Source organism: Cavia porcellus, unplaced genomic scaffold, assembly GCF_034190915.1.
Source record: "Cavia porcellus strain 051 isolate PalLab524CR breed Dunkin Hartley unplaced genomic scaffold, mCavPor4.1 scaffold_9, whole genome shotgun sequence".
Taxonomy (NCBI): domain Eukaryota; kingdom Metazoa; phylum Chordata; class Mammalia; order Rodentia; family Caviidae; genus Cavia; species Cavia porcellus.
Window position 1 is genome coordinate 61,880,770 of NW_026947492.1, and position 24,877 is coordinate 61,905,646.

The following is a 24,877-nucleotide window of genomic DNA, read 5'->3' on the forward strand; positions in this document are numbered from 1 at the left end:
CTAACTAAGCCTAGCATCTCATTAAAGAGAAAAGTGTGCTAGGCTCAGAGAGGGAAAGGGGCTTGCCTGGGCCACACAGCAAAGCAGAGGTGTCCTTGCCCCCCCCACCCCCCCCCGGCACATGCATAAAAGTTGAACCTCACAGCAGAGTGCAGGGCAGTGAGGCAGGAGTGTGAATGAAGTGTCCCCACAGGGACCCCACTTGATAGTTCCAGCCTGCCCATCCTCTGGGCTCTGAACCAGGGTGACTTCTTGGCCAAAAGCACTTTCCCCCATCCCAGGCTTGGGAGGGTTCTGGTCAACACTACCTCAACTTGCTGTGTGACCTCACATCTTTCTGTCTCTTTCTGACCCTTAGTTTCCTCGTATGTCAAATGGAAGAAATGGCGATGCCTGCCTCTTGGGGTAATCATGAGGAATGGGTAAGTCATGACATTGCAAATTGTAAGTGCTATCCAGATTACAGCATTTGTTACACGCTCACATTTGAGGTCATAAAGGGGATCCCTAGAGCAGCCCCTTAGCCATGTTGGAAACTAAGTCCTCAGAACCTGTTCTTCAAAAAAGTCAAAGCCATCTCTGTTTCCCTACTGTCTTCTTGCACAAGTCACCCTGAGTAGATGAGGAGGGAAGATGGAAAGAGACTAAGTGGGAAGCCTGGGAGGAGCAGCGATGGCCTGAGATAAGTAAGGTCACCCAGCTACGCTCTCAGGTGTGAGCGTGGGTCCACGTGTCTGTCAGGCTTGCCAGCCACACGTGGGTCTGTCCTGGAGGACGATGCATATGTCTTCTGGTACACATGTTTGAGTGCAGTGATGTCAGGTGTGTCCCCTTAGGTATTTGCACATGTCTGCATCTGTGCACGTGCTGTACACACATGTCCACTCCTGGGAGCCCTGAAAAGCCCTGTCCACAGCCTGTGTCTTCCCAGTCTGATGATCCTTGTCACAATCCCAGATTGGCCCAGATGCCAGGAGGGGGTTGCAGAGTCTGCAGGCACCACAGGCTCTCAACTTCCCTAGAACAAAAGTGGTTACATAAGAGGAGGAAAGCTTAGAGGATTAACTGGGTGCTCTCAACTTGGCCCTGGGTCTGGGCTCCTCTTGGTGAAGGGTGGTCACAGGTGCTCAAGGTCAAAGCCCTATTGTCCTCAGCCTCTCAGTTCCCAGTGGGCAGTGATCCCTGTACACCTCCTTCCCTCAGCGCCAACAGGAGCACCGCAGCCTTAGTAACAGTAGGTGAGCACTTCACAGATTCTACCCATGTCCTATCAGATGGTGATCACCACAAAGCAGCCAAGTGGTCTGTAGAGCCCCACGTCCTGTGGCCTGACTCAGTCTCCCTCAGTCCCCCTCCTGGCCCTGGCTGAGTTTTCCATTTTGCTCTGGCCCCTCCCCTCAGTGGCTCTCACCCTTCCTGAACGATGGTTTCCCTAGCTGTAGAATGGAGCTATTCCTGCCCACACTGGAAAAGTCCTGTGAAGGGTCTCTGTGGCCTGTGATGAGCCGTACAAGAACTGTCTTGTGTGCATCCCAGGCACTCAAAGCACTTTACACTGGCCCTTAGTTGCTCCCTGGAGCCAAATGTCTATAAGAAGGTGCGTGGCTTCTGATGTCATTTCAATCAGATTCCACAGTGAGTTTGCCTCACTTCAGGCTTGCTGGCAGCAGGCTTAGTTGTCCTCAGACCAGTGAGGCTGGAGCCTCTTGTTGAGCCATAGCTCTCCTGTTCTGCACCGGGAACACCTCAACACCTCATCCTGCCAGTGTCTGGGATCTGGTGTTTGCTGTCATAGGAAAACACAGGGTAGCCACAGAAACCAGGCAGGGAGCAACAAATATGGGCTCATAGGTATAATCCTACACCGAAGCACCACAACACACCCAGACCCCAACACTAGTCTATACATGTGCATGGGCTGCATACACTCAGAGGTGTACCATCTGCAGCATGCACGCATGTACTCACATATGTATGCATCCATGTCAGTCTGTTACATGGAGGGCTCTAAGCTCGGCCATAAGCTGCACACAAGGAACTTTCAGAAGCAAGATGGAATGCGGAGGAGACAAGTCTGAGGAAGCCCATCCTTGGGCTCTACCTGGAGAGACCACAGGGTTTCCCAAGGACACCCTGTAGTTTGGCAGGCTCACTCTCCCCAGCCATCCCACACAGGCCTTGGCCAGAATACTCAGAGAAAGCAAGCAAGATCCCTCTGGGAATATGGCCCTTGATGTACCCAGTCTGCCACCAGTTCAAAGTAAACATCAGTTCAAAGTGAGGGTTTGGGCTAATAGGTCAGAAAGTGAGATCACCGGAGACCTTGAGAGGGTGGGGCTATTCCCAGGCAGAGGGAGCCTTGCCCACCATTCTGCCTCAATCTTTCTTTTATTGGGTTCCTGGTCCCTTTCTTCGCTCTGTACTTAACAGCTTTTCTGAAAACTGGTGGCCTAATGGTGAGTAAGACAGTTACAGTGCTTTTTCTCTACTTAGCTCAGAGACCAGGCTCCCTAGAGCTTGCCAGATGGGGCTTGGGTGGGGGCAGGGGACACCAGTTTTACCTCCTCCATTCCCCTCTCAATCATCTCAATGGATCCTAGCCACTGGCCAGCCTAACTTCAGAGTCAGTGTTGACTAAAGTGTAAACTTTGAACCTGGAGTGCTCACATCATGTGGAAATACATTGGAGCTGCAGACTGAAGCCCCACCCTGATCAATTGATCAGATCTTCAAGTGATTCCAGGCACACTGACATTTGAAAAGCATTGACACAGAGCCAGCCCCTCCCCGGCAGCCAGCCTGGAATTGGATGGTCCAGGCCTGTTCAGATAATAACTACCCTGGCAAACAGAACTCACCATGGATCGGGAGCTGCTGGTTCTCAACAGTAAGGCCAGCTCCTCTAAGCATCATCCACCATCCAAGGTAGACACCATTATTATCTCACGGCAGAAGGGAAATGAGACTGAGCTGTTAGGTGACTGGTCTGCTAGTCGTAGCAGAATCAAGATTTGAGCACAATGCCTTGAAACAATATGCTGCATCATATTCTGAAGTGTCTCCATGCCTGGGAAAGAGTCCATGTGACCGAAGAGAAAAATAGAGAAAGCAAAAAATCAAAGAAGCCAGTAGACCTCCCCAGAAGGCAGGAGGAAAAAAGAAAAACCAGTTAGCAGAAACCTAGATTAAGACAATGACTGAGCTTCTAGAGACCAAACTAAAAAAGAAAAGCAGCAAGGATTTATGGCTCTCATTCGCCATGATAAAAGGAAGTCAAATATTTGCTTGGGGAAATGAATTTGATCACTGAGATAATCCTGCTTGGGGTTCTGTGAGCAATGCAAAGAAGGCAAGCGAAATCAGTAAGTGTTACTGAGCGCAGATTGTGTCAGCCTTTGGGGAACATTGGGGAGCTATGAATGGAAACATACAATAGGCAAAATATCATGGCTTTGGCATTCCAGGGGCAACTACTAAGAAAGGGAGGAAAGACAAAGGAAAGAGGCCACCATAGAGCACTGGAAAAGGTGAAGACCATGACCTTTCAGAGCTGCTTATGTTAATCTCACTCACAAATGATCAGGGCTGGATGTTAGGTGAATCGCCCATATGAAAGCACTGTTGGGATCATATGGAGTTCAGAGTCCTTGATCTTGAGCCTAAGAATTTTCTGAAGAGCATTAAGAAAATGTTGCCCTGAAAAACTCCACAGGTCTTTATGCTGTGGGAGGAGAAAGCCTGAATACACCTTGGGACAGAGCACTGTGTTTGGGGAGTGGTCTTTTAATCTTGCCACAATGAAGCAAGGACACAGAGCTAATGCAAGACTGTCTTCTTGGGGCTCAAAGACTGGCTGTTGAAATGGGGGCAATGGCACTGCAAGGCTTTTCTCCTCTAGGTGAGGAGTAGAATAGAGAGCTTGGGCACCAGGGCAGGGATGACAGAGTAATGTTCTTTTGAGGGAGGGTATGTCTGAAACATGATAGCTAGCTGGAGTTAAGGGAAGAACTAGAGAATGCACAGCAGCTGTTCTTGGGAGAAAAACTGGATGAACTCCAGGAGCTGAGATGTCTGAGGACTTGGTTAGAACTGTCCTTTGATACTTTGCAATTCTCTTACATTACCTCAGTCCTACTCTCCTATTGTGAAGTCTTGCTGTTGTAAGGCTAGCAATGCTAGATCTGGGGTGCCCTCACTGGCCTCTCTGCGTGTCTGGAGGACTCTGGATTTCTGCACCCAGACTGCTGGAGTTCCCTCAGGCTTCCAGGTGCAGTGAAGGCGAGAGGTGGGTTTGAGGCTTCCACATCAGCCTCCCCATTCCAGGCTTCATTTGGAGACCTGCTGAGCTCCCGATAGGTGGGCTGGCCCACACTACCAGCCTAGCCCAGCCTGTTTAGCTGCCGCGCCTGGCCACAGGTCTGCAGAGGAGGAGCTGGGCAGATCTGGGGTGCCCTCACTGGCCTCTCTGCGTGTCTGGAGGACTCTGGATTTCTGCGCCCAGACTGCTGGAGTTCCCTCAGGCTTCCAGGTGCAGTGAAGGAGAGAGGTGGGTTTAAGGCTTCCACATCAGCCTCCCCATTCCCGGCTTCATTTGGAGACCTGCTGAGCTCCCGATAGGTGGGCTGGCCCACACTACCAGCCTATCCCAGCCTGTTTAGCTGCCGCGCCTGGCCACAGGTCTGCAGAGGAGGAGCTGGGCAGATCTGGGGTGCCCTCACTGGCCTCTCTGCGTGTCTGGAGGACTGTGGATATCTCTGCAACCAGGGAGGGTCCACAGGTTCCTGAAGCACTGCGGCCTGTGGTGAGTACCCTAACCCGGCTGCGATTGAAGAACTGTGGAGCTTCCAAGGGGCAGGTGGGCGCACAGTGTCCCTGAGGCCCAGCTTGTCTGGAACTGCGGAGTTCTGAGCAGGCAGAGGAGGGCCACTGGTTCTGTAGGCCTAATGGCTTGGAGTAGCGCGGCGCCAGAGTCCCAGTAGCTCCAAACATAGAAGGGGATTTTCAACAGATCCTGAGGAAGCTTTCAAGTAACACTTGAAACACAGAAATATAGGAAAATGACAAAACGAAAGACCAAATTACAACCTCAAACCTCCAGCCCATCTCAAGAAACCCTAGGAGCGATGTATATAGAAGAAAATATATCCCATCCACCTCATATATCGGACACAATAGCCACTGAAATTGACAAGCAACTCCAGGAAGCTTTAAAGAAATTCAAACTCGAAATAATCTCCCAGATAAAAGAAGAAATGATAAAAGAAATGAAAGAGATTCTAAATATATCTAAAGAAAACACAGATAAAAAATTGGAGGAACTAAACAAAAAGATAGAATCCCTAGACGAGCAATATAAGAAACAAACAGAATACATAATGCAGATGCACAGAGATATACAGGAAATAAAAAACTCCACTGAAAGTTGTAAAAACCGCCTTAATGAAAGTGAAGATAGAATTTCAGACCTTGAAGACAGGATTGCAGCTAGTGAACAGGAAAGGAAAGATCTTTTGAAAATAACAAGGAATCAGGAAACAACAATTCAACAACTGCAAGACGATGCAAAGAAGAATAACATAAGAATGATAGGGATTAATGAAAGAGAGGGAGACAACATGAAGGATGTCAGGAGGATATTTAGAGAAGTAATAGCTGAAAATTTCCCAAGCATGAGATCAGAAACTGACATCAGGATCAGTGAAGCATATAGAACTCCAAACAGTCATAACCAAAATAAAACTACACCGAGACATATAATAGTCACCATCCCAGAAATCCAACACAAGAATAGATTATTAAAAGCTGTCAGAGAGAAAAGACAAATCACTTATAAAGGAAAACCTATCAGAATCACAGCAGACTTCTCAGCACTAACGATAAAGTCAAGAAGAGCATGGAGTGAAGTATTCCAGATCCTAAAGCAAAATGATTTCCAACCAAGACTGATATATCCTGCAAAACTATCATTCAAAATAGATGGTGCAATACGATACTTCCATGACAAAGAACAGCTGAAGAACTTCATGAACACCAAACCAACCCTGCAAAAAATATTGAAAGACAGTTTAGATACACAAAGGAAAAAACCACTAAGCAAAGCAAATAATTAAACAGAACCGAAAGATAAAGATGCAACAGCAGAGAGATAACATTCCTACAATTAACCAGCATTTAACAGTAATAACCATTAATGTAAATGGTCTCAATGCACCAATCAAAAGAAACAGACTAGCAGAATGGATCAAGAAACAAAATCCAACCATATGCTGTTTACAGGAAACCCATCTAACCCAGAAAGATACTCACAGACTGAAAGTCAAAGGATGGAAAACAATCCTTCATGCAGCAGGAATCCAAAAAAAGGCAGGAGTAGCCATTCTGTTTGCAGACAACGTGAACTTTAAACCAACAATGACCATAAAGGACAAAGAAGGTCACTACATACTCGTAAGGGGAAAACTCCAAGAGGAAGAGATAACTATCTTAAATATATACGCACCAAACTCCAGAGCACCCAGTTATATAAAACAATTATTAACAGAAATGAAAACTCAAATTATCAGTAACACAATTGTAACAGGAGACCTTAATACACCACTGACACCAAGGGACAGATCAACCAGACAGAAAATGGGCAAAGAAATAACAGAACTGAATCACACCTGTGAACAAATGGGTTTGATAGACATATACAGAATGTTCCACCCAACAACATCAGAATACACATTCTTCTCAGCAGTACATGGATCATTTTCTAAAATAGACCATATATTAGCTCACAGAACATATTTAAGCAAATGCAAAAGAGTTGAAATCATCCCTTGCATATTATCGGATCATAGCGCTCTGAAATTAGAAATTAATGACAAAGGATACTGCAAAAATTCCGCAAACACATGGAAACTAAATAACACACTCTTGAGTAATCAGTGGGTCACAGAAGAAATTAAAGAAGAAATTAAACAATACCTAAAAGAAAATGAAAATGCAGATACAACTTACCGGAATCTGTGGGATGCAATGAAAGCCGTTCTGAGAGGAAAATTTATTGCACTGAGTTCCCACATCAGGAAAACAGAACGAATACAAGTAAATAACTTGATGCTACACCTCAAACAGCTAGAAAAAGAAGAGCAAGTCAAGCCCAAAGCCAAAAGAAGAGAGGAAATTATAAGAATCAGAGCAGAAATCAATGCAATAGAGACTAAGAAAACAATCCAAAGAATCAACGAATCAAAGAGTTGGTTCTTTGAAAGAATAAATAAAATCGATAAGCCCCTAGCCAACCTTATTAAAAAAAGGAAAGAAAAAGCTCAAATTCATGCAATAAGAAATGAAAAAGGAGAAATCACTACAGACCCAATAGAAATACAGAGGATCATCAACACCTATTTCGAAAACCTCTACTCTCAAAAGTTTGATAACACAGAAGAAATAGACAGATTCTTAGAAGCATATGAAGTACCAAAGCTAGATCAAGAGGATATAAAACTGTTGAATAACCCAATCTCGGCTAATGAAATTGAGAATGTAATTGGGTCCTTGCCCACCAAGAAGAGCCCAGGCCCAGATGGATTCACTGCAGAATTCTACAAGAAATATAAAGAAGACCTAATGCCGACACTCCTCAAACTATTCAATGAAATTGAAAGGGAAGCAATCCTTCCTAAGTCATTCCTGGAAGCAAATATTACTCTAGTACCAAAACCTGAGAAAGACCCAACTATAAAAGAGAACTATAGACCGATCTCCCTAATGAACACAGATGCAAAAATCCTCAATAAAATATTGGCAAATAGGATCCAGCAAATCATCAAGAAGATTATACACCATGACCAGGTGGGATTCATCCCAGGAATGCAAGGATGGTTCAACATACGCAAATCAATAAATGTAATCCACCATATCAATAAAGCCAAAAATAAGAATCACATGATCATCTCTATAGATGCAGAAAAAGCCTTCGATAAGGTCCAACACTTATTCATGATAAGAACTTTACAGAAAATTGGAATAAATGGTCTTTACCTCAATATAATAAAGGCCATTTATGACAAACCAACAGCCAGCATCATACTAAATGGCCAAAAATTGAAAGCCTTTACTTTAAAATCGGGTACAAGACAAGGATGTCCTTTATCACCACTCCTATTTAATATAGTACTGGAAGTACTAGCCAGAGCAATTAGGCAAGAAAGAGAAATAAAAGGGGTAAAGATAGGAAAAGAAGAAGTTAAATTATCATTGTTTGCAGATGACATGATACTCTACATAGAAGACCCCCTAAACTCCATTGAAATACTCTTAGATACAATAAATAAATTCAGTAATGTGGCTGGATACAAAATCAATACTCAGAAATCAATAGCATTCCTATACACGAACAACAAAATTACAGAGAGGGAAATAAGAGAAACTGGACTATTCACATTAGCAAGCAAAAAAATGAAATATTTAGGAATTACTCTTACGAAAGAAGTGAAAGACTTATACAGTGAAAATTATAATACACTGAAAAAGGAAATTGAAGATGATCTCAGAAAATGGAAAGACATCCCTTGCTCATGGATAGGAAGAACAAACATTGTGAAAATGGCCATTCTCCCAAAACTGTTATACAGATTCAATGCAATCCCAATAGAAATACCATCAACATACCTTATAGATCTAGAGAAATCACTCCTAAATTTCATCTGGAACCAGAAGAGACCTAGAATCGCAAAGGCAATTCTAAGCAGCAAAGACAAAGCAGGAGGCATCACAATCCCTGACTTGAAGTTATACTACAAAGCAACAGTAGTAAAATCAACATGGTATTGGAATCAAAACAGAGCTGAAGATCAGTGGAATAGATTAGAAGATACAACCACAACTACGAACACACTCAACCACCTTATTTTTGATAAAGGAGCCAAGCAGGTTCACTGGAAGAACGACAGTCTCTTTAATAAATGGTGCTGGAAAAACTGGCTCTCCATTTGCCGAAAACTAAAGCTAGACCCATGTCTATCACCATGTACTAAATTAAAATGTAAATGAGTCAAAGATCTGAATATTAAAACAGAAACACTAAATCTATTGGAAGACAAAATAGGTAGAAACCTTGGAGACATAGGAGTAGGTAAAGAATTCATGAACAGGACTCAAACCGCACGGGAAATACTTCCCAGAATCAATAACTGGGACCACTTCTTATTAAAAAGTTTCTGCATGTCAAAAGAAATCTCCAGCATAGTGAAAAGAAAACCCACAAACTGGGAAAAGATTTTAGTGAACTCTCTCTCAGACAAGGGCCTCTTGTCTAAAACATACAAAGAATTAAAGAAACTCAGACCTCCGAAATTCAAAGATCCAATCCAAAAATGGGCATCTGAGATGAATATGCAATTCTCAGATGAAGAAATGCAAATGGCAAATAAATACATGAAAAAATGCTCATCATCATTGGTCATTAGAGAAATGCAAATTAAAACCACACTGAGATACCATCTCACTCCTGAAAGAATGGCCAGGATCAAGAAAACCGACAACAAATGCTGGAGAGGCTGTGGGGAAAAAGGAACTCTCCTGCACTGCTGGTGGGAGTGTAGACTGGTACAGCCTTTGTGGAGATCTGTCTGGAGATTTCTCAAAAAGTTGGGACTGGAAATCCCATTTATTCCAGCTATTCCACTTCTAGGCATATTCCCAGAAGAACTGAAAGCATCATACCACAGTGATATATGTGCACCTATGTTTATAGCAGCACAATTTGTAATCGCCAGATCTTGGAAACAACCCAAGTGCCCATCAACTGAGGAATGGATAAAAAAGTTGTGGTATTTCTATACAATGGAGTATTATTCAGCTATAAAGAAGGATCACATTGAGATATTTATCAATAAATGGGCACAGCTTGAGACCATACTCATAAGTGAAATAAATCAATCTCGCATGTGTGAATACCGAATAGTTTCCCTAATGTAAGTAATGATTCAAATATATAAAAATATGTGGTAATCATGATTCCCCATTAGGTGGCCTTGAAGCCTTATAAAGTTTTCACTCATTAATTAGAAAGGCTTTATTCTGGGCTTCTTGATATGAAAATATTTGAAGCTAGAGTATATGAAGTTTTACCCAAATATTTCAAGGAAAAAGACACTATGGTAACTACTATTAAGTCAGGTTATAAAGTGGTGAAGTACTAGGTTATTGAAACAGTCATGCTGTGACCTCTATTGTTATATTGTTATGTCCTGTTTTATCTCAATCTCCCCCTTATTGTTTCAAAAAAAAATTATTTAGTCATTTCTTATGTTTGTCTTAATTAAAGAAAAAATTCAAAAAAATTAGGATATATAAATAGTAACTCTTTTCGATTTCCTATTAACTTGTTTTGAAGTCCTGTAGTACTCCCACGATCTTGTTTTGACTGATTAGACTCTGTTCCATTCTATATGATAGTATCAAGTTTGAAGACATAGGCAACTACTTTGAAGACAATAAGATTCACTAAGATACCCATTCTGGTTTGACTATTGTCTTCTTTGGAAGTCCTGTAATGTTTACAATGCCTAAGTTTTATTGGTCTTGTTCTCTACTGTTTTGTCCAACTTTATAATATCTAATAAGATAGACAATTCTTTTTAAGGAAACAAGGGACAACGTTGATAACCATTGTTGATAAACTTGTACTCTGTTCTACACCATGTGCTACGTCTATCCTTGGTATTGACTGACAGCTTTGTTTTGCCATATTTGACTGTATTCTTCCCCCCCCCCCAAAGAAAGTAATAAGCACTAAGGAGTAATAAAATCCAAGATGTGTAAATTTTGTTGTAAAAAAGAGAGGGAAAAAAAAAAAAAGAAAAGGAGCTCTAACGGATATAACAGCAAGTGTGTTTGGGGGTGTTAAATAGCTGACTTTATCAATGTTTTTGGAACATTGAACACAGCTGTTTGCAGTCTCCCTGTTTGAATGTCCACCTTGTGTTCTTTGATACTGTGATTTGAGGAACTATTTTCAAGAAAATAGTGTGTAATCTACTAGCAGGTAATTTCTTACTGTTATGGTTTTTTGTTTTGTTTTGTTTTGTTTTGTTTTGTAGTTCTGTATTGCGTGTACCCTTACGCCGCTTTGGTTTGTTTTGTGTTTTTCTCTTTTTCCTCTTAAATAAAAAAAAAAAAAAAAAAAAAAAGGCTAGCAATGCTAAGGAAATGGAGAGTGAACTTGCCTGGAGAGGCAAGTAGGAGACAAGTTGGGGTTTCTGCAGAGAGAGCTGAAGGAGGTGCACAGCTTATGCATAGACTGGGCCATTCCCCATGGACTGACATACCCAGGAGGGGCCTGAGCTGGGACTGCAGTATCTCCAAAAGGATCACAGCTGGGCACCATTACTGCAGCAGAACAGATCAGGAGGTGGCAAAAGAGCAAGGATTGTGCATGGATCAGAGGGAGCCGTAGCTAGCAGTAGGAGGGGTTAGAAGAGTCCAGTGGAGGTGGCCTAGGCCACCAGGTGCTGGAGGAGCTCAAACTTCACATGAACAATAAGTTCCATGGGAGCCATGATATGGCTTGCAAGATGAGAGGTGAGGCAGGGGATTAATGGGACTTTAGAGTCAATTAACTCACTTGCTCAAGGTCATACCACAAACAAGCTATACAGACAGATTGGAACCCAGATGATCTGATTCTGGATTCCACATGTGTAGCTGAGCCATGAAGCTAACAGTTTTAAGTGGCCACCTGACAGGAAACAAGCAGGCAGCTGAACTTCTGGGTGATAAGGAAAAAAGAAGTAATTGGTTCATCAAAAAAGCAAGCTGATGTTCTTCCTGAGATAAGAAAGTGGGTTGTGTGGGAAACTGAGATGAGATTCTAAATACATAATGTGCTATTTGTCCAGGGCTTCTCTGCGGAGTAGCCAACTTTTGTCCTTTTGGGGGCTACTGTCTGGGGGACAGCCAGCTACTATCTTTCCTGTAATCAACGTTATCTTTTTGTGTGTTTTGTTTTAGCCTTGAAACTGGCCATGCATGATTTCCATTTTATGTGCAGCTAAGAAATCATGGCAGCAAATGATAGAGTGGTTAGATCTGTGCTGCGGAAACCATCTGCTGAATGTGGTGGAAGGGAGTATGAGTGGGAGGTGAGGAGACTGGGGAGTATTCCAGAGCTGAGCCAAGGTCACAGGGATGGAGACAAGGAGATCAATGTTGTTAGGATTTGGATTCCAAATGTTCCCCAGGAGGGTCATGTGTTCAGAGGTGGGGCTTCTGAAAGGTACTTTATCCTGAGGGTGTGTTATGGTTCGTGTCGGGATGTCCCTCCAAAGCCTCATGCAGTCATGGAACGGGCCAGCTTTTTAAAGGGCTGAATCTAGAGCTTGTGATTGGTTTATGGTCGAGTGCTGGGATTGGAGTGTGAGTGCTGCACCCACACGAGGGTGGGTAGCCTGCATATAATATAAGGGATAGAAAGAGGTTTGTTCTTCCTCCTCTCCTGCTGCTTTTGGTATCTTCTGCCACCACAAATGGTTACCCCTCTGCCATGCCATCCTGCCTTGGAGCCTGCTGATTATGGACTGGAAGTTCTAAAAACTATGAGCTAAGTAAACTTTTCCTCCTTTAACTTTGGGTGTCAAGTATTTGTCTCAGTGAGAGAAAGGTAACTAAGACAGTGTGCTAATGTCCAGTATGAGTTCATAACTGAATGTGCTGTTGGGAAGATAGGCCTGGTGGGAGGAAGTAGGTCCCTGCAGGTGTAACCTGAAATTCTTGCCCCAGCCCTTCCTGAATACCACGGGCCCGCAGCTTTCCTCTATCTCGTCCTTCCACCGTGATGTTTCTGGCTTGGAACCAAAGACCCAGGACTAAAACCTCTGAAACCATGAGCCAAAACAAACCTTTTCTCCTTTGACTTGTGTATGTTAGCTATTCTGGTCACATGATGAAGGTGATTGACACAAATGGAGAGATATTTGGGGGGGAAGCTTCATGAGAGCTGGATAACCAAATGGAGGCAGGAAGGAAGAAGGAAAAAAGAAGGAAGAAGCCTAGAATGTACCCAAGCCTCTCCCTCCTGCTAAGGTATCTCGGAAGACACAAGTAGGACTGGACTCATTGCCTCATAGTTGGGGCCACTTCCCCTGCACCTCACTGGTGCTAATACCTAAGTCTGGATCTAGCTGTTTCAGCCCTCACCCAGCCTCCCGTGGCCTGGAGCCTTAGCAACGCTCCGGCCTCTACCTCCTACCACCCTTGAGGAACTCCTGCTTGCTGCTCTGCTGTTCACTGCTGCATATTTCGGTGCCCTCCACAAATGTGTTTTCCAGGAGTGCTGCTCTGAAGCTGCAGCTCCTCTGTCAGTCACCAGCTGAGGGCAGAACAGTGTCAGAAATTCTTCAGGGTAAGACATGACACCGAGAGAATCCCCAGCTCCAAGTAAATCCTCAGCCAATCCTGGGTTCTCCCAGAGGACTCCCCATCTGTTTTTCTTTCTTTCTCTTTCTCTCTCTCTCTCTGTTTTTTTGTTTGTTTGTTTGTTTGTTTTGTTTTTGTCTTTTTGGAGTACTGGGAATTGAACCCAGTCTTCAGAGAACATATATGTCTATAGCTCATTTTACTTTATTTTAATTGCCCTGGCAGGGCTTGAACTTGTGATCCCTCTGCCTCGACCTCCCAGACTGCTAGGTTATAGGTATCAATCTTGGTTATGAAATCACTTTCTCACATGAGGGTGAAGGTTGGTGGAAGGAGGGGAAGGGAAATTACAATCATACAGTTTGTGATATTTTCACATCTGATCAACTGATCATTCTTTCAAGTCTTTGCTGATTCATTCAGTTAAGGCCTGTGGACTGCCTTCCAAGGGCCAGACATTCTGAGCTGTGCTGACTCTTCAGTGGTGGGAGAGAGGCAAACAGTTTTACTCTTGCTTGCAATTTTCCAGACTAGAAAGTGAAATTTGGCAAGGGAAAAGGATTCTTCCGAAGTCATACAGCTGAAGTGGGCATGGGTAATCAGCTCTCACTTCCAGCCCGTGCTGAGTTCAAGGCCAGCTGTGCATGCTGCCCCACCTGCTGACTCCAGGGAAGTCTCAGTGACACAAGGTAGGGGCAGGGGGTGTCTGAGAGAGAATGGGGCTTGTCTGTGAAGTTCCTTCAGACCAGTTTCTTGTTCTCTCCTTCTCTCAGTAGTCCCTGAAGGTACCAAGTGTCCCCACAACCCTGTCATCCTGAAGGATGCCCACATCCCAGGATCTGCCCCTCCCCACAAGGACACCCTCCCTGAAAGGCTGTGAGCTACTCTGTCTCTCTGACAAGGAGGAGTCTCTGGGCTCACTGTCACCATCCTGGAGAGCACATTGCCATTTTATCAGGGACTTTCCACACTGGCTGGAGAGGAGGCAACTTTTCCTGGGGTTGCTCAAATAATTATCCCAAAATGACCTTGAGTATATCTTCCCTGGTAGTTAAGTGCCAAATCCAGGGTCAGAATTCTTGAGCATTTGAACTGGAATCAGGGAATGTTACAGTTGCAACATAGGAACTGGATTTTGGATTGCAAACTTTAAATGTTTGAATAACTTTAGACTCTTCAGGCTAGGACTGGAATAATAAATAATTACAGCCAGAATTATAGGTTAACCAGGGCTAGAAGTCGTGCCAACATCATTCTGTCTATCCCACCTCCCTCGTAGCTGAGAGGGCTGGCTTCTCAGTCACTCAGTAAGTCAGGCCTGTTTTTGCCAGGCCTCTTGTCCAGCAGGGCCTGTCCCTGAGACCCTGTGGAGCAGAACTCTAGGGGAAGAAGCACTCCCTGCCTGGGGACAGTGGACAGCAGGGACAGTGGCCACCCCTGCCCCTGCCTGAGGCCACCACAGCACCCTGTCACAGAAGATATATTTAGGTGCCCTCCCCAAGTGTGTTTCCACAGCTCCCAACACTGCCTTTTATGTTCTCTTGTCCCCCAAGGCCTCTGGGCATCTTCTCTAAACTGACCTGATGAAGTCACAGGAACAGGAGCTCTTGCTCTGCCAACAAAAATGTTTTAGTCCTAAAAATAAAGCCCAGTCTGAGGGTCTTCTGGTCCCCGGTGCCTGGAGCTCAACTCTAACCTCACAGCCTCCCTTCTGGCTCCCAGGGCCCACCTTTATCTAGGGGCCAGACATCCGTCTTCCTGGTCAGCTTGCCGTTTCCACTCTAGGCAGAGGGATCTCAGACCTTGCTCCTGAGTGTTCTCCTCAGGCCGGTCCACAGCCACCACGGGTCAGTTCCTGTAGTGGGTGTCAGGATGGGAAAGCTCCAACCAAGCCTTAGGGCCCCCTGTCTCTCTCCCACTGACGCCTCTCTCCCACTGACCCCCGAGCCTCTCTCCCACTCTGTCCAAGTCTTGTCAGAGACTTACATTTGCCCTTTTCAGAGTATCTTCCAGGAGTCAGGCAGTCACCGAGAACACAGTTACAGGAAAGGTCTTTCAGGCACCTTCCACCTGCCTCTCTCACCAGAATCACTGACTTTGTGAAAAACAGAGTCCTGGGTGGGCAGGGAGCTACTCATGATGGGGTCTTAATCACTGTCACCATGGTTTTGTCACTACCTGGTAGGCTTTTTATGTGCCAGGGATTGCTTATATCCAAGCACTCAGCCAGTCCTCACAATAATCCTATAAAGTAAATACTGCTAGGACCAAAAGCATATGATCATCTCAGTAGACACAGAAAAAACACTTGACAAAGGCTAATACTCATTCATTATAAAATAAAAACCAGCAGAAAATTGGAATAGATGGTCTTTATCTCAATCTGATAAAAGTTATTTATGAAAAATCAGCAACCAGTGTCATCCTAAAAGGACAAAAACTGAAAACATTCACTCTAAAATCAGTAACAGGGTAAGAATGTTCACTGTCAGGGGCTGGGGATTTAGCTCAGCGGCATAAGCGCCTGCCTTGCAAGCAGGCAGTCGTGAGTTCGATCCCTGGTACCGATAAAAACGAAAAAGACCAAAAAAAAAAAAAAAAAAAAAACTTGAAAAAAAAAGAATGTTCACTGTCACTACTCTTATTCAGTATAGTTCTGGAAACATTAGCAGAGCAATTAGATAAAAGGAATAAGGATAGGGGGCTTGGGATTTAGCTCAGTGGCATAAACACCTATCTGGCAAGTGTGAGGTCATGAGTTCGATCCCCAGTACCACCAAAAAAAAAAAGGAATAAGGATAGGAAAGGAAGAAGTTAAATGGTCATTATTTGTGGATGACATGATACTTAACATAGAAGATCCCAAAAACTCCACAAAAGACTTCTAGATTTAATAATCAAATTCAGTACTGTAGCTAGATAAAAAGTAGGCACTCAAAAATAAATAGCATTTCTGTACACAAAGAATGAACTCACTGAGAGAGAAATTAGGGAACAATACCTTTCACAATAGTATCAAAAAGAGAAAAAAAAAGAAATACCTAGGAAACCATCCAACAAAGGGTACCTCTGCACTGAAAACTACAGTAACTCTGAATAGGAAGAACTAATATACAGATTTAATGTAATCTCAATCAGAGTCCCAATAGCATATTTCACAGAATTAGAGAAAACAGTACAAAAATTCATTTGTAATCAGAAGAGATCTAGACTAGCAAAGGCAATTCTGGGCAACCCAGGCAAGGCAGGAGGTATCACAATCTCTGATTTGAAATTATACTACAAAGCTACCATGGTAAAAACAGCATGTTAGCAGAAAAAAGACTCAAGGATCAGTGGAACACACTAATTGGTGCAGAAACAACTCTAAATACGCAGCCACCTTATCTTTGACAAAGGGACCAACCACCTTTATTGGAAGAGAGTAGCTTTTTTAATAAATGGTGCTTTGAAAACTGGCTTTCCACATGCCAAAGATTAAACCTAGACTCATAACTTTTACTATGCACTAAACTAAAATCAAAATGGATCAAAGATCTAAATGTTAAAATAGAAACACTAAATCTGCTGGAAGAGATAATAGGTAGAAATCTTGAAGACACCGGTGTAGACAGAGACTTAAACCCCGATCACATAGGAACGATCACAAGGAATCAACAACTAGATCTTACCTTTTTTTTTTTTTAATCTCATCTTTAAAAAGCTGTGTACAGCAAAAGAAATCAACAGACTGAAAAGACAATTCACAGAGTGGGAAAACTTTTTAGCCAGTTGTTCTTCAGACAAACTACTAACATCTAGAACATATAAAGAACTGAAAAAACTCAGACCCCCCAATGTATAGGCCCAGTCCAAAATTGGCATCTGGAAATGAATACACACTTCTCAGATGAAGAAATACAAGTGGCAAATAAATATATGAAACTATTCAGCATCTCTGGTCATTTAAGAAATATAAACTAAAATGATGCTGAGATTCTATCTCATTCCAGAAAGGATGGATACTATCAAGAAATTAAATAATAACGTACTGGAGGGGCTGTGGGGGGAAAGGACCCTTTTCCCTATTGGTGGAAGTGTAGATTGTACAACCACTCTGGAAACCAGTGTGATTGCTCAAAAAGCTAGGAGTAGAGGTCCCATCTGACCCAACTATTTACCTTTTTAGTATCTTCCCAAAAGGATTGAAAGCATCACACCACAGCGATATGAGCACACCCATGTTTATAGTGGCACAGTTTGTAATAGCTAAATCTTGGAAACAAGTCTACATGCCCACCAAGTGATGAATTGATGAAAGTGTGTTTTTAAAATGCCATGCAGTTCTACTTGACCATAAGACAGGATAAATTGAGATCATACTCCTAAGTGAAATAAATTGGTCACACTTGTGTAAATGTAACATTTTTTCCTCTGGTGTCAGAAACTGAAAGTGTAAATAAAGACCAAAATGTATATTAGATATTGTGAAATAGGAAGAAATTGTTCAAAAGGAAAGGGGAATTAGGGATGGGGAGGTAAAGGAAGGAAGGGAAAAGAAAAAATGAGAAAAGGTAGCGTGGAAACAAAGCTTTGTAAATAAGCAGGGGAGGAGGTTTGAAGGGAGGACAGGAGAATAGGAAAAAAAAAAAAATCAAGATACATCATGTAGAGGTCCAAATTCCCTATGATGTGATCATTATATATACCTAAAATGTATCCATAAACCTACTTAGGAAGATATAAAGGGAATTCTGTTAACACCTCCATTCTACAAATGAAGAAACTGAGGGACAGAGGAACTTTGCAAGTAAAGTGCCAGAGCTGGGGTCTGAGCCACACCTGAATGCCACCGCATTTTTGCATTCCCAGATGGCAGCTTGCTGTGGGAACCCCTTCTCCATGGTGCCCTGGAATCATACAAGTGTAGTAGACATGAGAACCTCATCGATGGTCAGGGATCCTCTGCAGAAGCCCTGTCCCCTGCCCTTGCTCTTGAAGTGACCAAGATGCCTTCACATAACACACATGCCTGACCTCACAGTTAGCGTCCCTGAAGTTTCAGACCAGGGGCTCCTGCTCTGCAGGGTGCTGGAGGGTCCAATCGAAGGATAACAGGGTAAGCCTGGAGCTTACTCAGTGGATGATAAGTAACCAGAGCATTACTTTTACATTAAAACAATGAGAAAATCTTACAGAGGAGATTGTGAAATCCACAGGAATCCTGAAGATTAAGAACATGAGCCTTCAACGGATCAGTGTCTGTGTGTGTGAGGAGAGGGGGCGGAGAGGGGAGACAGACAGACAGACAAAGAACGCAAGCAAGCACATGAGATCTGTCTCGCTTCCCCTTCCCAGACCCAGAATCTGCTTTCATTCTCCCAACTTTCGAGGGGGACGGGTGCAAAAGTGACAAGCGCTGCCCAAATGCGCCTTCTTCACCTGGCTCAGCACGCCACAGGGAGCATCAGGTGTGCCCCACAAACCACCTCACAGCGGGCACAACACACACAGCACACCATGTTGCCAGCGCCCCTGCCACACAGCACACACACAGTGGAGCCTCTGGGTTACCCTGGCTGGCAGTCACATGCGGCTGTACATGGGCACCACGCACACAGTTCACATCCAGCGTGGCACGTGGCACTGTGTACACATACACACCGGCTACACCCAGCGCACTGCTCACAGCGCCAGCCACCCGTAAGTACAGGGACTCACCCTGGGGGTCCCACCGGGACGCAGCGAGCCTGCACCCCCTCACCGGCGCCCCGTGTTCTCAGGGTCCCTTCCTGGCTGCGTCCTCACCCGCGGAGCGGAGCCTCAGCGTCCGCAGGTCCGGAGATTTCACGCAGGGCGGCGGAATCATCAATCGACCGACCAGACGGAGCCCGCGCGGGCGGCAGCTGCTGCTCAGCCCCGAGTGGCGCCCCGAGCAGCAGACCAAACCCGCGGGGAGGGGCTGCGGCCGGCGGCCTTGGCACCCGCGCTGGAGTCCCGCCCAGCCAGCACCGGGCTGGGCTGCCGCCCCTGAGGGGCCAGGAGGCAGTGAGAGTCTGGGGGAGGCCACGGGCTCCTGGGACTCCTGGGTTCTTTGACCTCAGTTTCTCTGTTTGCACTGGTTGCGTGGTGAGGATGGAGTGGAATGATGATTTCTGCCCTCTGTCAGACTACAGTTGCAGGGGGTGGAGTGGGGTGGGGCGGACAGGGGAGAGAAAGAATATGAAGTGTAATTTTTTGAGCAAGTATGTACCAGACATTGTGCTGTTTGAAAATTAATTTATTATTTGTGGTATTAGAGATTGAACACAGGGCTTTTGCACTGACATCCTCAGATTTTTAAAAATTTTAGACAAGGTCTTGCTAAATAGATATATTGACTAAACTTGGCTCGAAATTACAATTCTCCCATCTCAGCCTCCTGGAGTACGGGCGTACAGGCACGCACCACCAAACAGCTTGTGCTGTCTATCTTAATGCATTGCCTCATTTAACCCTCATAGCACTATGGAAATGTTATTATCCTCGTCTCACAAATGGGGAAACGGAGGCACAGCAAGATAACTTGGGACTTGCCCAAGTTGGTAAGTGGCAGGCCTGAGATATAAAGCAGGCAGACTGACCACAGGGTCCAAGTATACCTGAAGTTTGGGTTTATAGTGCTTTCCACATCATACACTGCTTCCTGGTGCTCATAACAATCCTAGAGCTTGGTTCTACTAACCCGTTTTACAGATCAAGAGACCAAGGCTGGGGGGGAATTAGTTTGCTCCTGTTTACCCAGTTAGTGGGATGTCAGATTAAAGATGGCAGAGGGAACAGGAGGGGTGCTAGGGACAGTGATTGTCAAGGAACCAGGTATGGTAGCACAAGGTATGGTTTGCATTCTGGGAGGCTGAGACAAGAGGATTGCAAATTTGAGCCCAGCCTGGGAAGCTTATCAATTTATCCAGACTCTGTCTCAAAAGAAAAACAAAACAAAAAAACAAAAAAAACCCCTGGGGATAGGAATCAGTAGGCAGACCTTATACAGATGGAAAAGGGATCTGGGGGTGGAGAGAGATAGGAAGGAGGGGAGAGAAAGGGTAAATAAAAAGAATTACGATGTGAATGTATATGTACCAACTTCCCACAGTAAAGGTATTCATTACGAATCACAAGCATGTATTAAAAAGGATGGGCTCTGCCTTCAGTGTGAAGGCTCTGGGTTCAATCCTCACTACTACTAAAAATACAGTGCAAGGGGACAGAGCCTGGTACACTGTAGCAGGGCCCCTCAGTGTCCCTCTCGATTCCACTCTCCTCCTCTCTCTTCCTCCCTTTCATTGCCTATGATCTGACTGGTGGAGAGGCACCTCCAATTGCCTCATCTCTAAATCTTCCCTTGACACGAGCCAGCTCCTCTTCCCAGCTACCACTGAACTTTTGCCCAACAATCAGGGTTCCAGTTAGGTGCCAGGGTGCGTGCTAGGTACACTGGGGTGAAGAATTAGATGGTGTTGGCCTGGTGGAGTTCATAGTGTAGTGAAGAGAACATTTGTTAACAAATAAGCATGCAAATGAATGCAAATAGTAGCTATGCAGTGTGCCAAGGATAAGTGAAAGACCAGAGGAGAGATTATAGAGTCAGGTAGGCAGACTCTAATTTAAACCGGGTGATTTGGAAGGCTTCCCAGAGGAAGTGACATTTCAGGTGAGACCATAAGGAAGCACTGGCTTCAGCCAGGTGGAGATGAGGGGACAGAACCCCAGGCAGGAGGGACTGCACAGAGTTTCCTGAGACTGGAAAAGCCTGCCCGCCACTGTTGCCATTTTTGGAGGAGTTCCATCTCTGCAGGACTCTGCCCACCTAACCTGGTCTCTGCCCCCAGAGCACCTTCGAGGTGACCCAGCCAAGGATCCAGTGATCTCCATGAGTCAAAAGCAATGTGCCTTCCTCAGTCAGTCACCCTGACTGCTCCCCACACAGCCTGCACAGCAACCTTCAGGGTCCCCCTCCTTCTCAGACACCTTCCCTGGGGACACTGTCTCTCCTCTCTTCAGGGCTCTGTTCCACCCCCATTTTGCCCACTCTGCCCATGCATGCTCCCTGGGGAAAGGCACTCTTTCTCTTTACCCAAGTACCCTGGAGACTCATGGTCCCCACTCCCAGCCCAGCTTGTCTGCTGTGTCCCAGACCAACTCTTCCCTGGATGTCTGTCCTTGGAGGATGACAGTAACCCTTCCCTACAACAACTCCCCTGTCTTATCATCTCAGTGAACACCACCAGCCCCTGTCCTCATTCAACTCTGGAATTTTACTTTCACTATGCACAAATTTACTATCAGGATGAACTACATTCTAGTAGTACAAGGTGACTATGAATTCACTCAATAGAATTTTATACAGCAGAGAAAATGAATGCATATGTCAAGAAAGCTAAATTTACATATGTACAGTGTTATATATGTATATATTTATAATATATTTTATGAAATAATGCAAATAACTGTGTTTTTTTTTGTCTTTTTCATTTTTATCGGTACCAGGGATCAAACTCACGACTGCCTGCTTGCAAGGCAGGCACTTATGCTACCGAGCTAAATCCCCAGCCCCAACAAATAACTGTTTTAAAACATGCAAAAATAATACTAAACTCGTAGAAAACATGTAAAGACATGAGTAGGCGTGGCCCACAGTGTTGCGGTGACTGTTGAGGAAAAGGAGATGGTAAGACTTTTTTCTCCTGGCTCTCCCAGGGCCCTGCTTGCTGTGCAGAAACGGAGGGGATGGGCAGGGACAGCACCGAGAGCACGCCCCTTCCCCCCAAGCCTCCTCAGCCCTCCTGACCCAATGGGGCTGAGGGCCTCCTCTTGCTCCCAAGGCTCCCGTGCGGGCTTCTGTCACACCAGAGCTCTTTGGCTTGACCTTGCCTCTTTCACCTCAGACCCCCACCCTCCGAGTTCCAGAGCAGGCACCAGGTCTGTGGCTCTCCAGACCCTCGGCACAGTGCTCTGTAAACATCTAAATGAAGGAACGTAGATTCTCTGGGGATTTAGAGTCCTCATCACTACTGATGTCATCCATTCATTTCTCCTCTGATGCCTGGTATGTGGCAGGCCTGCACAGGGCCTGTGAGACACAGAGGTTCTTGGCAGGTGCCTGAGTGTTAGGGAGGGCAGAGCAGGACTTGATGGCCTTCGGGACAGAGAGAGGTGAACCATACAGAGGCACAGGAGCACAGAGAGGCCACTGGCCCAGTCTTGGGGAGGGGAGAAGGGTAGGATCAAGATACAGGTACAACCTAGGCTCAGTGTTTTTTGTTTTCTTTCAAGGTTAGAGTTCTCTGAGTAAAGTGGAGTTAAGGTGTTCCTGGAAGAGGGGGAAGCAATTAAAGGAACTGAGATTCAGCATGGAAAACTTAGGAAAGGTCATGAATTCAGTCCTAGAGTCCAGTGGGTGGGAGGAGTGGGGCAAGATAAGGTATCAGAGAGGTCAGGCAGGGTCTTAAATGACAGGCTGGGTAATTTGGTTTATCTTAAGTCTAGTAGGAACCCAGGAGGTGTTTAAGCAGGAGTGAGGCTGGGTCGAGCTCAGAGTTGTCTTTAGAAAGATGGCTTGCCCTGGGTGCCGTGCACAGGGACAGGGGGACAATATGAAGGCTGGGCCAGGAGTCTGGGCTGTGACCAGGGCAGTAAAACAAGAAGCCTTATAAGTGGGGAGATGATTGGAGGACAGATTCTGGGGCTCTTTAGGAGCAGAATTTAGGTAGATTGCATGTGAATGTGAGGGACAGGAAGGGGGTGTCTTGCTTGGCTCTAGGAGCAAACCCTGACGCAAAGGTTGAAGTCCAAGTAATTTGTCTTGGAGGTGAGCCAGGAAAAGCAAAGAGGCCAACTCAAGTGGATGCCAAGCTGATCGCCACGGGGGGTCGCTCCTGTTGGGAACCTCTGAGGCTATACAGAACGTGTCTCAAAGATGTTCCTTCTGAAGTGGGGAAGCTGGAACATTTGCCCACAACTCTAGCCTGTCATTGATTAAAGGCTGACCTAAGAACTTTCAGCACTTCTGGCCAAGTGTGCTGCAAAGTTCAGAGAAAAACCCCAGACAGAGCCTGAGGTTGTCAGAGTGAGATTTTAGGGCTGGGATATGTGATAACTACTTGCTGGGGTCAGGGCAGGGACCTAGGTGGCTGCTATAGAGTGGGAACCCTGTCTTCTGCTGGAGATTGAGCTCTGGTCCTCCCAGGGGAGTGGAGGAGGGAGTCTGTGTGGGAGCTGGAGTGGGAAGTGGGTCTGGACCTGGTGGTCCTGACTACTCCATCCTCCCGTCAGCCCTCAGTCTTTCTTGCCTGGTCCATCCACTTGCCCCAGGTCTTCCTGAGTCTGCAGAGTGTCACCCTGGTTTCCATGGAGACTGTGTTCCAGGCTCCAGACATGTTCACTTTGATTAGCTTTGCTGAGTGGTTTGATCCCGGCACTCACATCAAGGCAGAACCATTTAGTGACTCTTCTTTAAAATCAAATCTGGTCAGCTAGGATTGTCAGTAGGCTGGAGAAACAAATGTAGGTCTGAACAGCTTCATGCATGGTCCTCCAGGTCAAAGGATGGGTGAGGTAGATTCCTCTGTCTTTGGGATGGAACCATCTATCAGTTAAAGCAGGGAAGAGGACATAGCCAGAGTTGAGACTCAGGGCGAGCAGCCAGAGCAGCAAATGAACAGCAGCGCACTGCTGCTGAGGCCAGGGGAGTGGGGCAGGGAAAGGGAGAGGATGGCAGGCATGCAGAGGGGCCTGAGAGCCAGGTATCCCCTTGCTGGCTCCAGGAGAGGCCAAGGAGCCCTTGGCTAAGCTGTCTGCAGCAAATTTGCCTCCTCCTCTTCTTCCCTTCTCTGCCTCCTCCCAGATACAGTCCATGGCCTCAGAAGCTTCAGCAGCTGGCAAGTGTCCACCAAGACCCATGGCTGGCATTTCTAATGACTCCCAAGACCTCCTCTACCCCATCACCCCCAGTCTTAGCGTGTCTGTCCATCGCCTTCAGTAGGGGCCAATGCTGCACTCTCAGCCACAGCCATAGCTCCAGGGCCCCCAGCCCCCTTCCTGAGGCTTGGAGCTTGTCCCATCATTCCAGCAGTCAGCTTATGCCCTGCATAGAAGCAGCCCTTCCTGGAAGTTGCTCGTTTCACATTCTCACCACATTCCAGCTGCCCAGCTAAGTATTAACTCACAAATCCATGACTCAGGAATTCTTGCCCTGGTAGTTCTTCCTTGGAGCTCTGGATTCCTCTTCTGCCTCTAAACTAATTGATTGAAGAGCCATGTAGCTCATTCCCACCAGACCCATGCCTACCAGTTCCTCCTGGTAACAAATTTAACATGATCTCCAGCAGCATTAAAAGGAACATAGTGACAGAGGAAAAAGAGGTGACATTCCAGAGGTCTGTTGCTCAAACTGCCTATCCCATAAGTCACTGAAATGATAAAAAATCAACACATGGAACAAGCAGCCAAGTTA

The 24,877-nt window shown here is 45.4% G+C and overlaps 1 protein-coding gene across 11 annotated transcripts in view; it reads right to left on the reverse strand.

Annotated features, from left to right (window-relative positions):
• Nucleotides 1–19,324, reverse strand: part of P2ry6 (pyrimidinergic receptor P2Y6) — a 44,144-nt gene extending 24,820 nt beyond the window's left edge. For 8 of the 11 annotated variants that reach the window (XM_063256532.1, XM_063256535.1, XM_063256531.1 and 5 more), the window contains exon 1: nucleotides 19,105–19,244. The gene's annotated coding sequence lies outside the window, so the exon portion shown is untranslated. Of the gene's footprint in view, nucleotides 1–19,104 lie in introns of all 11 variants that reach the window. The other 3 variants (XM_063256536.1, XM_063256528.1, XM_063256534.1) reach the window with 2 other exon arrangements.
• Between the last annotated feature and the right edge of the window lie 5,553 nt (nucleotides 19,325–24,877).